Source organism: Hyla sarda, chromosome 9 (assembly GCF_029499605.1).
Source record: "Hyla sarda isolate aHylSar1 chromosome 9, aHylSar1.hap1, whole genome shotgun sequence".
NCBI classification, from domain to species: Eukaryota; Metazoa; Chordata; class Amphibia; order Anura; family Hylidae; genus Hyla; species Hyla sarda.
Genome location: NC_079197.1, coordinates 91,827,655 through 91,842,030, shown reverse-complemented (window position 1 = coordinate 91,842,030; position 14,376 = coordinate 91,827,655). Strand labels below are relative to the sequence as shown.

Sequence of the window (14,376 nt, the reverse complement as noted above, 5' to 3'; positions counted from 1 at the left end):
CTTAAACCACTCATCCTTAACCGCTTCTCTCCCAATGTTGTTTCTCCCACTCCTGTTTCCGGTTCGTCTGACGTCTTCTCGGTGAAGGAGATTCTAGCGTCCAAAACAGTCAGAGGTAAAAAATTCTTCTTGGTTGATTGGGAGAATTGTGGCCCAGAGGAGAGATCTTGGGAACCTGAGGACAACATCCTAGACAAAAGTCTTATCCTCAGGTTCTCAGGCTCCAAGAAGAGGGGGAGACCCAAGGGGGGGTACTGTTACGCCGAGCGCTCCGGGTCCCCGCTCCTCCCCGGAGCGCTCGCAGCATCCTCTCATTCGCAGCGCCCCTTTCAGACCTGCTGACCGGGCGTGCTGCGATACTACTCCCAGCCGGGATGCGATTCGCGACGCGGGACGCGCCCGCTCGCGATGCGCATCCCGGCTCCCGTACCTGACCCATTCCCCGTCTGTGTTGTCCCGGCGCGCGCGGCCCCGCTCCTTAGGGCGCACGCGCGCCGGGTCTCTGCGATTTAAAGGACCACTGCGCCACTGATTGGCGCAGCAGGCCTAATCAGTATCCTCACCTGTGCACTCCCTACTTATACCTCACTTCCCCTGCACTCCCTCGCCGGATCTTGTTGCCATTGTGCCAGTGAAAGTGTTTCCTTGTGTGTTCCTAGCCTGTGTTCCAGACCTCCTGCCGTTGCCCCTGACTACGATCCTTGCTGCCTGCCCTGACCTTCTGCTACGTCCGACCTTGCTCTTGTCTACTCCCTTGTACCGCGCTTATCTCAGCAGTCAGAGAGGTTGAGCCATTGCCGGTGGATACGACCTGGTTGCTACCGCCGCTGCAAGACCATCCCGCTTTGCGGCGGGCTCTGGTGAATACCAGTAGCAACTTAGAACCGGTCCACCGACACGGTCCACGCCAATCCCTCTCTGGCACAGAGGATGCACCTCCTGCCAGCCGAATCGTGACAATACCTGTTGACTGCGGCCTTCTATTTTTCTATATCTTCTACTGTTTTTATTATCCAAGAAGTACAAAGGTGAAAGGGGAGCAAGTGGGAACACAAAGGACTATTATAACTCTGTTGGAGAAAGAAAGGGGCATTATTTTTGTCAAAGCCTCATTATTACTGTCAAGAGGACACAAAGGGGGCATAATGACATTATTTCTTTGTAGGTGGCATAATGTATCATTATTATAAGAGTTATGACTTGGCATTGAGAGAAACATAATACAGTGTGGAACATGAAAGTAGGTTTTGGGGCACTAAGAAGATCACTATTAGTGTGAGTGGGCACTAAAAGCGGGCCAAAAAGCGTAACTATTTCTTTGGGGGACACTTTTATTGCATGGGGTACTGTTTACATCAAGGACACAATTAGTATAATTTAGGGGTATTATTTACATATCTGGCAAGATTGTTTTCCCGGGTATTGTCTGTGTGGCACTTTTTAGGGGAATAACTCATGTAAATTTCTAAAGTACAGCATTTGCAGGTACTATGTAACAATAATAGCGGCAGGTGGTGGTGGCAACAGGCCCAGGCATTATGGGCCAAATGGAAAAGATGGCAATAGGGAAAATCTGCAATTTGAGAAGATGTCACCTGTGAGTCATTGGATTATACTGATGAACTGAGGAGCACTTATACATGCTGGTATCTACCACTAAATTTACATTCTTTTATTACTAATAGTGGTCTTTGGGTAGTGACTGTGACTATGCTTTGAAAATAATGTTGGGACGATATTTCTGAACTTTTTTTTTTTTACTAAACCATCCCTGATCTCTCCAATAGCCTCCCTGCTGGTATGATACATGTAAACATATTCAAAAGGCATATATGACTTTATAGTAAAGAATAAAATCCTCTCCCTTTCCACTGAATAATGCCCTTCAAAAACACATGGTAACCAGAAATATAATTATTGTAATTTATTTCACATGACTGCTGGTTGTGTTAGACCTCCTCTCAGCAGCATTCCTATCATTCCTCTTTCTGCAGTTGTTCAATATACATTGATTCCCTTTGCAGTACTAAACTGGTTTTAATTGATTTTATTTTTTTTAAATAAAACCTCCATGTGACCTCATTTAATGGACACATCATCACCAAGGCAAAGCTACTAAAAGCTATCTCTGATATAAATGAGGGATATCAACTTTTTCACCCAGGTAAGCAAAAACCACACAATTAACTAACACAAATCAATAAGGATTCCATTTACTCTTGATAATGAAAGTAGGACACACAATAGGATAATGGAATGAAAGATTTTCCCATGTCTAGTTATAGGACTTAGTAATATACAGTATTAATCCTCCTGCTTAGAAACCTACTTCTTAAGATTACTAAATTGTACAACTAAACAGACAATGTAGAAAATTATGTTACAAACCATAAGTGCTGACCCATTGTTTTGCCTATGTGGGTGTTAACAATATCCTGGCACACTTTACATTTTGTGGCTGGATGAGTGAATGTTGCGCTGCATTACACTGTTAGTTTATGGGATTATCCAACGAATGGAATAAGAAAAAAGAATAGAACATTAAAGGGGTATCCAAAGGGTATGGAATAAGATGTCTGATCGCGGGGGTCCCTTGTTCCCTTCCACACAAGTTGTTTTCAAACCACAGGTCCCAGCATTCTTTGCTGCTGCTCTGTGCTCGCTTCCTCCTAACTGTGGTTATCTGACCCTGTCCCTTGGTCATCCCCAACGCTTGGAATGTTTCTCAGCAACCATTCCCATCCTGCTTTCACCTGCAAGAAACTTTGAACTTGTTATTAGTATAAAAGACACCTGTCCACAACTTCAAAAAGTAACACTTTAAACTCCACTATGGCCAAGACCAAAGAGCTGTCAAAGGACACCAGAAACAAAATTGCACCAGGCTGGGGGAGCAAGTATTAGAAAATGGAAGACATACAAGACCACTGATAATCTCCCTTGATGTGGGGCTTCACGTAAGATCTCATCCTGCGGTGTTAAAATGATCACAAGAGCGGTGAGCAAAAATCCCAGAACCACACGGGGGAATCTAGTGATTGACCTGCAACTCATGAGCAAAGTAACAAAGACTTCCATTAGTAACATACTATGCCGCCAGGGACTTAAATCATGCAGTGCCAGATGTGTCCCCCTGCTTAAGCCAGTACATGTCCAATCCCATCTGAAGTTTGCTAGAGAGCATTTGGATGATCCAGAAGAATATTGGGAGAATATCATATGGTCAGATGAAACCAAAGTAGAATTTTTGGGTAAAAACTCAACTTGTGTTGGAAGGAGAAATAATGTTGAGTTGCATCCAAAGAACACCATATCTACTGTGAAGCATGGGGGTGGAAAAGTCATGCTTTGGGGCCATTTTTCTGCTAAGGGACCAGGATGACTGATCCGTGTAAAGGAAAGAATGAATAGGGCCATGTATCGTGGGATTTTGAGTGAAAACCTCCTTCCATCAGCAATGGCATTAAAGATGAAACGTGGCTTGGTCTTTCAGAATGACAATGATCCCAAACACACTGCCCGAGCAACGAAGTAATGGCTTTGTAAGAAGCATTTCAAGGTCCTGGAGTGGCCTAGCCAGTCTCCAGATCTTAACCCAATAAAAAACCTTTGGAGGGAGTTGAAAATTCGTGTTGCCCAGTGACAGCCCCAAAACATCACTGCTCTAGAGGAGATCTGCATGGAGGAATGGGCCAAAATACCAGCAACAGTGTGTGAAAACCTTGTGAAGACTCACAGAAAATGTTTGACCTCTGTCATTGCCAACAAAGGCAGTATATGTTTAATTAACAATACCTGGGAGTTGTGCGAAGTCTTTGTAAATTCACCTGGCCTGAGAAAGCCATAATAACCCATGTACATCGCTGCTTTAATCACAACAGTGGCGGATAAAAAAAGGGCTTATGGTCTAGAGGTTGACTAAATTGCTGGAAGTTAGCTGCGGACACTGGAACTCTCATGGGGGGCCTAGGTTTTTCCCTTTTTGGATCTCCCTAAAGGCAGCTTTCACCAGGTGAGACCTAAAAATGGAAGGGAGACAAGGGTGACTAAGGGAACGGTAGTGTTGTATGCCTGCTGAATACAAATGGATAGTACTGTGGGAACTTGAGAAAAGCGTTCCATGTTAATTTGTATGATCTGGCGGTGTTGTTTGCTAGCGAGTGATTTATTATAGCTAGGGCTCCTGAAAAATGGCCACTTAATCCACCATCAGAGAGTTGAAAAGAGGTACAGCCTGTCTGTCTCCGGCATTACTTGGAGGAAAACCTGGAAATTCAAACAAGAGAGTGCGTTAGCAGCAACATTATTTTTCCCTTCAATATGTACACACTGCGCGCTATTAACCCTTTAGACGCAGCGTTCAAAGTTGAACGCCGCATCTAAAGGGAAAGTAAACCATTGGCAGTTAGCTCAGGGGGCTGTTCGGGATCGCCGCAATGAAATTGCAGCATCCCGAACAGCTTGCAGGACAGCAGGAGGGTCCCTACCTGCCTCCTCACTGTCCCATTGCCGAATGACTGATCAGTGCCTGAGATCCAGGCATGAACAGTCAAGCGGCAGAATCATTGATCAATGGTTTCTTATGAGAAACCATTGATCAATGTAAAAGATCAGTGTGTGCAGTGTTATAGCCACCTATGGGAGCTATAACATTGCAAAAAATAAAGTGAAAAAATCATTTAACCCCTTCCCTAATAAAAGTTTGAATCACCCCCCTTTTCCCATTTAAAAATAAAAACAAACTAAATAAAAATAAACATATGTGGTATCGCCGTGAGTGGAAATGTCAGAATTAGAAAAATAAATCGTTAATTAAACCGCACGGTCAATGGTGTACGCGCAAAAAAAATCCAAAGTCCAAAATAGCATATTTTTGCTAACTTTTTAAATCATGAAAAAATGAATAAAATGTGATCAAAAAGTCAGATCAAGACATAAATGATACTGCTAAAAACTTCAGATCACGGCACAAAAAATGAGCCCTCATACCGCCCCATACGCAGAAAAATAAAAACGTCATAGGGGTCAGAAGATGACAATTCTAAACGTATAAATTTTCCTGCATGTAGTTATGATTTTTTCCAGAAGTATGACAAAATCAAAACTATATAAATAGGATGCCATTTTAATTGTATGGACCGACAGAATAAAGATAAGGTGTCATTTTTACCGAAAAATGTACTGCGTAGAAACGGAAGCCCCCAATAGTTTCAAAATGGCATTTATTCTTCAATTTTGTTGCACAATGATTTGTTTTTCCATTTCGCCATAGATTTTTGGGTAAAATTACTGATGTCATTACAACGTAAAATTGGTGGCACAAAAAATAAGCCATCATATGGATTTTTAGGTGCAAAATTTAAAGGGTTATGATTTTTAAAAGTAAGGAGGAAAAAACAAAAGGGCAAAAACGGAAAAACCCTCCGTCCCCAAGGGGTCAAGATGAGGATCCCCAGCCTTCAGTATGACTGACGTTTTTCCGCATGTGAAGGTCTTGTTATCAAGAACATCCTGTGAGGCCACCAGGAGGGATGCTAAATTAAGATCCTTCCCATCGAGGATATCTTTCCTGATGGCCTTAGGGATGAAATGAGCGGGAATAAGGCTTACAGTGGGAGAGGATGTACCTGGAGAGGATAACCCAGGTGAGGATGTGACAACTGTTACCGCAGCAAGAACTGGCCCGGAGGAAACAACAGGCCCAGAGGAGACAACAGGCCCTGGGGTAGCAACAGGCTCAGGGGTGGTGACAGACCCTGAAGAGACAACAGCCTCAGAGGAGTCACCTGGCACAGGAGGAACAACAGACTCAGGGGAGACTACTGGGACAGCAGGACTAGCATGAGACTCTAGAGCAACTAGCCTATCTTGCATATCCTGCATAGACGTTGACAACTAATTCAGAATAGTGGGAATCTGAATGAGCGAGACAGATTCTCGATCTGGCTGGTCTTGAGCACAGCACCCGGAGTCCCATGGGAACATAGAATCCTGAACAGTTCTGCTTTCCTGGCCATGGCAGGGAAAGGGATGCCCCGATGACGCAGTTGAGCTGTAATTTTTGGAATGGTCCATGACCTAAGTGACTGGACACTCCCCTGAGAAGATGATCTGGCAGGCGAGGGGGGACCACTGCCCCTTCTACACTTTCAGAAATGAGAGACATCACCCTAGAACAACAATGAAATGCCATCAGAAAAGAGAAAACACAGCCGACCCCCTCCCCCACTTTTTTTTTTACACAAAGGAAGACAACATGAGGCACATGGACTGACAAGCAATCTGCCCCTAGAGGTGCGTGTAGACAAGACAGGTGTAAACTAAATAAGCCAGAATACGAGGCACGAGGACTGACGAAGGCAATCAACCTCTAATGGCATTCCCCTTTTGTTTTTTTCTTTTTATCCACAACCCATGATAATTCTACACATGAGGCCTTGAGGACTGACATGGCAAGAAACAAACAGCGCAGCTAGCAACACAAGAAAAGGAACTTAGCAAGAGCCCCCCCCCCCCCCCCAACAATCCGGGAAGAGAAGGAACAAGAAAATAGATGACTGAGCCTATGAACGAAACAACGATACTTACGAACGGTGTGTGACCGACCAATCAACCACATATGAAGAAATGAGAAAACTAAATACACGAGACCTGACAACCAAAGTCAGGGCCAATTGCAAGTGACATACACATGACGTAATTGTGATAAAACAGGAGTGAACAAAGAGAGCTACAGTACTTTGAGCACGGAGAATGCTGATAAATCGAATTCAAGAGCTTGACAACAAATGGATGGGAAGAACTGCTCTATAATATGAAACAAAGCATGGAATAGCGAAAAACCACCACGACCACTCCATGCAAGACATAACCTTAAGGTAGCTAAAACACAACCCAGGGTCAACAAAATAAAAGCCCTAATATCATATAAGACTAACTCCCCCCTTTTCCTTAGCTCTAGCAGAATGGTGCGAAAAGCTCAGGTAGTGTATGATACCGAATAGAATAAGTGAGTAATGTAAATACAAAAGTGATCTTACCAGCAGAATAGTGATTACAGCTCTGGAGCACAAAACAGAATATGACTCAGGATCATTATAGCATAAGTAAAGTAATGTATGTACACAGTGACCCCACCAGCAGGAAAGTGAGTACAGTTCTGGCGTATAATACAGGATATAACTCAGGATCAGTACAGGATAGGTATTATAATGTATGTACAGAGTGACCTCACCAGCAGAATAGTGAGTAAACCCCCCGGACGTAATACAAGAACCACAGGATCAGTGCAGGACAATAATGTAATAACACAGTGACCTTACCAGTAATCAGTGAGCACAGTTCAGGAGTAAAATACATAACAACAGTGCAGGATAAAAATGCAACGTATATCACAGTGACCCCACCAGAATAATATGTATATGTAGTAAAACTAAGGAATAATACAGGACATACAGCAGCTCTGGACCAGTGTGGAATAAACTAATGAAATGCATAATATAATGACATAGAGTTGCCCCACTGTTGCGAGCACTGCGATACTCTGGTGCTGGAGCGTAGCAGCGGCGGAAGAACAGAAATTGAAAATACTAGCGCAGGCAGACTGCGCTCTTACCTATACCATGGGGCCACAAGGAGAAGGTTCCAGACACGAGTGCCGATGCTGACCCGGAGGTGATGAATGAAAACCGACGGCAGTAACCTATCCACCCCTGGGTCACTGCTGTTATAGCGCCCAGACTCCTCCCACAAATAACTTCACTTATATACCAATTTATATGCCATATAAAAATATACCATATTTTTAGTATTAGAGTGTATTTACATATATACACAAACATTTATATAACACATATATATATATATATATATATATATATATATATATATATATATATATAAAGCGTAAGTATGTGCTGTGCATATATAGATAGATAGATACAGTCATGGCCGTAAATGTTGGCACCCCTGACATTTTTTGAGAAAATGAAGTATTTCTCACAGAAAAGGATTGCAGTAACGCATGTTTATTCCCTTTGTGTGTATTGGAACTAAACCAAAAAAGGGAGGAAAAAAAGAAAATTGGACATAATGTCACACCAAACTCCAAAAATGGTCTGGACAAAATTCTTGGCACCCTTAACTTAATATTTGGCTTCCCACCCTTTGGAAAAAATAACTGAAATCAGTCGCTTCCCATGACCATCAATAAGCTTCTTATACCTCTCAGCCGGAATGTTGGACCACTCTTTCTTTGCAAACTGCTCCAGGTCTCTCTTATTGGAAGGGCGCCTTTTCCCAACAGCAATTTTAAGATCTCTCCACAGGTGTTCAATGGGATGTAGATCTGGACTCATTGCTGGCCACTTCAGAACTCTCTAGCGCTTTGTTGCCATCCATTTCTGGGTGCTTTATGACGTATTGTCCTGCTGGAAAACCCAAGATCTGGGTCACAAACCCAGCTTTCTGACACTGGGCTGTACAGTGCGACCCAAAATCCGTTGGTAATCCTCAGATTTCATGATGCCTTGCACACATTCAAGGTACCCAGTGCCATAGGCAGCAACAAAAAAAAAAAACAGAACATCATTGAACCTCCACCATATTTCACTGTAGGTACTGTGTTCTTTTCTTTGTAGGCCTCATTCCATTTTTGGTAAACAGTTGAATGATGTGCTTTACCAAAAAGGTCTCTCTTGGTCTCATCTGTCCACAAGACGTTTTCCCAGAAGGATTTTGGCTTACTCAAGTTCATTTTGGCAATATGTAGTCTTGCTTTTTATGTCTCCGTGTCAGCAGTGGGGTCCACCTGGGTCTCCTGCCATAGTGTTTAATTTCATTTAAATGTTGATGGATAGTTTGCGCTGACACTGATGCCACCTGAGCCTGCAGGACAGCTTGAATATCTTTGGAACTTGTTTGGGGCTGCTTGTCCACCATCCGGACTATCCTGCGTTGACACCTTTCATAAATGTTTCTCTTCTGTCCACACCCAGGGAGATTAGCTACAGTGCCATGGGTTGCAAATTTCTTGATAATGTTGTGCAATGTGGACAAAGAGAAATCTAGATCTCTGGAGATGAACTTGTAACCTTGAGATTGTTGATATTTTTCCACAATTTTGGTTCTCAAGTCCTCAGACAGTTCTCTTCTCCTCTTTCTGTTTTCCATGCTTAGTGTGGCACACACAGACACACAATGCAAAGACTAAGTGAACTTCTCTCCTTTTTATCTGCTTTCAGGTGCGATTTTTATGTTGCCCACACATGTTACTTGCCCCAGGTGAGTTTAAAGGAGCATCACATGCTTGAAACAATCTTATTTTTCCACAATTTTGAAAAGGTGCCAATAATTATGTCCAGCCCACTTTTTTAGTTTGGTGTGGCATTATGTCCAATTAGCTTTTTTTCCTCCTTTTTTGGGTTAGTTACAATACACACAAAGGGGATAAACATGTGTATAGCAAAACATGTGTTACTGCAATCCTTTTCTATGAGAAATACTTGATTTTTCTTGAAAAATGTCAGGGTGTCAACATTTACGGCCATGACTGTATATATCCCCAACAAAACTCTTTTTCAATTTCCTTTCTGCCTGACCACAGTGCTCTGCTGACACCACTGTCCATTTTAGGAACTGTACAGAGTAGGAGCAAATCCCCATAGAAATCCTATTCTGCTCTGGACAGTTCCTAAAATGGACAGAGGTTCAACAGAGAGCACTGTGGTCAGGCAGAAAGGAAATTCAAAAAGACGATAACTTCCTGTGGATCATAACAGCAGCTGATAAGTACTGGAAGGATTAAGATTTTTTTTTATAAAAGTGATTAACAAATATGTTTAACTTTCTGGCACCAGCTGATTAAAAAAAAAATGCTTTCCAGTGGAGTACCCCTCTAAACAACACAATGTAACTCCAAGTCAATCACACTTCTGTGAAATCACACTGTCCACTCAGGAAGCAACACTGATTGAAAATCAATTTCACATGCTGTTGAGCAAATGGAACAGACAACAGGTAGAAATTATAGTCAATTAGCAAGAAACCACCAATAAAGAAGTGGTTCTGCAGGTGGGGACCACAGCCCACTTTTCAGTTCCTATGCTTCCTGGCTGATGTTTTGGTCACTTTTGAATGCTGTCGGTACTTTCACTCTAGTGGTAGCATGAGACGGAGTCTACAACCTACACAAGTGGCTCAGGTAGTGCAGCTCATCCAGGATGGCACATCAATGCGAGCTGTGGCAAGAAGGTTTGCTGTGTCTGTCAGCATAGTGTCCAGAGCATGGAGGCGCTACCAGGAGACAGGCTAGTACATCAGGAGGCATAGCAGGAGGTCAATAGGCAGGAGGCAGAGGAGCAAGGTCAAGTCACAGAGCAAAGGATCAGATACACGGCAAGGCAACTCTCAGGAATGCTTTCTCTCAGGCACAAGGCAACAAAGATCCGGCATGGAAGTGAGGAGGGTGAAGGAATTTATCAATGAGCCACAGGGGAATTACACTAATGAGCGCACTGGCCCTTTAAATCTTAACCTCTTCAGGACGCCGGGCGTATGCATACGCCCTGCATCCCGAGTCCTTAAGGACGTGGGGCATATGCATACGCCCGTGGGAATTCTGGTCCCCGCCGCTAGCCGGTTGGGTACCGGACCGGGATGCCTGCTGAAATCATTCAGCAGGCATCCCGGCACATCGCCGAGGGGGGTCCTGAGACCCCCCATGTCGGCGATCGCAGAAAATCTTATGTCAATTCATACATGCGATTTTCTGCTATTCCAGGCTGATCGGGTCTCTGGTGACTTGATCACCCGGAAAATAGGGATGATCGGAGCTGTCAGTGACAGCCCCGATCATCCTGAGGCTTAGGAGCGAGGTCGCAGTGCTGCAATCTCCTACTATCCCCTGCCATTTGTCAGAACTGATTCTGACCAATGGCAGCGCAGGACAGTGGGTTGCCATGGCAACCCCACATTCTGCCCACCCCTGGATGTTGGGCAGAACGGGGGGAGAAGATGGAGGCCGGTACCTGCAAAGACGATGCGTGGGGACCGCCGATCGTCGCTGGAGACAGGCGCAGGTAGGGAAACGATGGTGGGAGGGGGGGGGGGGGGGTTGACCACTTTTTTTGTCTCCGGTTTATAAGCCGTACTGCAACTGCATGCATTTTTTTTAAACATGGACATCAATAGGAAACGCACATGTATACTGTACCATACGGGAAACCGTATACGGTTTTTACTTTGTACATGCGCATTTGCATCCTAAAGTCCCCACCCAACACCCCTCCCATTAAAAATGGAAAAAAATCATCAAAAACGTGTTTTTTTTTTAAATAAAAACGGACGGAACTGTATGCACTTTTAAAAACAGTATACAGTTCAAAAACGCATACGGTTTACTTTTTCTCATACTGTTCCATCCGTTTTTTTGCCATACGGTTTTCTTTAGAAAAACGGATTGAAAACAGTATGGCAAAAACGTGATGTGATCCCAGCCTTACTGCTACAGCAGCCATACAGGTCTATTCACATCACAAGCATTTATTGAGTTTGATACCTCTTCTACTTTAAAATATATTTTTTATTAAATGACAATTAAAAATTCATATATTCTTATAGTCCAAAAAGCTGGAGTGTCAAAAGGAAAGTGCTAACAAAATGCAGGTTTGAGGCAACAGTATTCAGAAATCATATTTATGGACATTTATCAACGGGTTTAGTCAGGTTTTCTTTACTATAATTGTCGCAAAATTGTCGCAACTGCGACTACGCGATTTTTTGTGCGACATTTTGACTGGAAAGCGAGAAAAGCAGGTTTTCCAAAAATTAACTACATAATAATAATTATTAAATGGACTACGGGTAGTCAGGTATTTATTAACTGCGACAGTCGCAACTGCGCAAAAAAAGTCGCAACAGGGTTAAAAATTTACTAAATTTACTCCAGCTCAAACATGGAGCAGAAAAAGCTACTACCAAAGTAAAAAAGGAAAAATTGTTTACGTGAAAGAAAATTATCAACAGGCTGAAAGCAGTTGATAAATAAGTCACACATAAGAAAAAAAAAAGTAAGGAAAAAATTACTAAAAAAAAGAATACATAAGCAAACATTGATAAATGTCCCTCATTGAGGCCAGCAAACATAAAACATGAAGCTACCCAATCAGTCTACCTCAAAAGTACATAATCTGTATGGCATACTTATCCACAGTGGATATGGTAAACTCCTAATAGACTCCAATGGGAAAGTATGATGTCTCCTGCCTACTGCCATGTCCAACTACCGCTCACATTGGGGGAGATTTATCAAAACCTGTGCAAAGGAAAATTTACTAAGTTGCCCATAGCAACCCATCAGATTGCTTCTTTCATTTTGCAGAGGCCTTGTTAAAAATGAAAGAAGTGAGTGGATTGGTTGCTATGGGCAACTGGGCAACTTTTCTTCTGGACAGGTTTTGATAAATCTCTTCCCTTAAGAGTATCTTACTTAAAAAGATTTAACTCTGCCTGCTCCCCTGTGCACGTTTTGGATCGTAGTCCTTTTTCATGGGGTCTAATTTATAGGATGAAACAGTGTGAAGACTTATACAGACCCTTTCTTAGAGAATAAAGGTGGACTTTATATCGTTTGGGGGCACAAAGTGGTTTGTACATAATGTTTGATGCAGAAAAGAAGTATTGTTAAAACCCACGTTGTGCCAACCCACAAAATGCCAACCCTTGTGCTTCCAATAGGAAAATAGTGCCCTCTCATTGGAAAATAATTGACAATTTTATACATGGGGAAATGTATCATTCCCTGCACTGACTCAGAGCGGAAGAATTGCATAAACAATTGCACCAGCCCTGTCTTTGTGGAAAAAATGTTGTGTAAACTCCCAATTTGTGCAAAAAATTTTATGCAAAACCGAGCTTGCTCAAAAATAGGTCACAGTTTTGCCATTATATATTACCCCCAAAATGTTTTGGCAGGCATTGCTAGCAGTTAATAATTTCCAGACCAAACAAAGCAATAGATACATAACAGACACACCAATAGAGCAAAGTTACAACACAAAATTACAATTACAATAAAGCACTTATCAAATCCGGTTTGTGTACAGAATATTAATAGTTTTATTAAAGATACCCCCTGCACTACCCACAGCTCAGAGAGAGCAATAGTGCAGCACTGTATATGGTGCAAGGATTATTCACTGAACCTGTGGCCTAAAGAATGACAGGAAGTAAACTCCCTGTTGTGTCATAGATTTCAGCTGCATTTACAGCACATTCGGGAAGCTTTCAGACCCTTTCACATTTTCTTATGCTGCAGCCAAAATAAAAAAAATTGAGTTTTCATTCTTCGCTCAATACCTAATGATAAAATGAAATCTAAAATATTGCATTGATGTGAGTATTCAGACCCATTACTCAGTACTGAAGCATCTATTGCAGTGATCACATCCTCCAGTCTTCTTGGGGATGAGGCCACAAGGTTTGCACACCAGAATTTGGGGATTTCTGCCATTCTTCTCTGCAGATCCTCTTCAGCTCTGTCAGTTGGGGCGGGGCCATAGGTGGAAGCCATTTTCAGGTCTCTGTAGAGATTTTTAATTGGGTCCAAATCTCAGGCCAAAAAAGATGTTAAATTACATTGCATAAGCTACCAAACATTATATTACACTGCTCAAAAAAATAAAGGGAACACTTAAACAACACAGTGTAACTCCAAGTCAATCTGTGAAATAACCAATAGACACATTTTGGAGGGTCAATCCTCCTTCCTCAGGAGGAATGACCCTCTGAAACGTGTCTATTGGTTATTTAATAAACATAGTGCTTACTAGCACTTTAACCCTATCTTGGCTTCCATCTTGATGCTTCTGGAGTTCTGAGCATCGCCCGCTGATGCAAGTCTGCATGTTTCCTATGGGAGGAGTCCCCATTCGTTCCTTGGGCCCAGCAGTTCCAACCCAGAAAATTTCTTCATACCCCCTAGGGGAGACATGCACATTTTCTCCGCAGCCAGGTGAGTGGCCATCTTATAGAGCCCTATTTGTTCTGTCCTCTACAGGGACTACGGTACCTTAGGTAATACATGAGGCGCTGCCCTCCTTGTTTTTTCTTTTTTCCTCAATAGGTCACAAATGTGCATGTGGCCACTCAAACGGTAAGAAACAGACTCCATGAGGGCTCGACGTCCACAGGTGGGGGTTGTGCTTACAGTCCAACACCGTGCAGGACGTTGGGAAATTGCCAGAGAACAACATGATTGGCAAATTCGCCACTGGTGCCCTGTACTCTTCACAGATGAAAACAGGTTCACACTGAGCACATGTGACAGACATGACAGAGTCTGGAGACGCCATGGAGAACATTCTGCTGCCTGCAACA

At 42.9% G+C, this 14,376-nt stretch overlaps 1 long non-coding RNA gene across 1 annotated transcript in view; it reads right to left on the bottom strand.

The window, feature by feature from the left end:
• The window catches only part of LOC130291404 (uncharacterized), a 28,875-nt gene extending 16,569 nt beyond the window's left edge, over positions 1-12,306 (bottom strand). The window contains exon 1 of the long non-coding RNA XR_008847923.1: positions 12,202-12,306. This is a non-coding gene — a long non-coding RNA (uncharacterized LOC130291404). The remainder of the gene's footprint in view (positions 1-12,201) is intronic.
• Between the last annotated feature and the right edge of the window lie 2,070 nt (positions 12,307-14,376).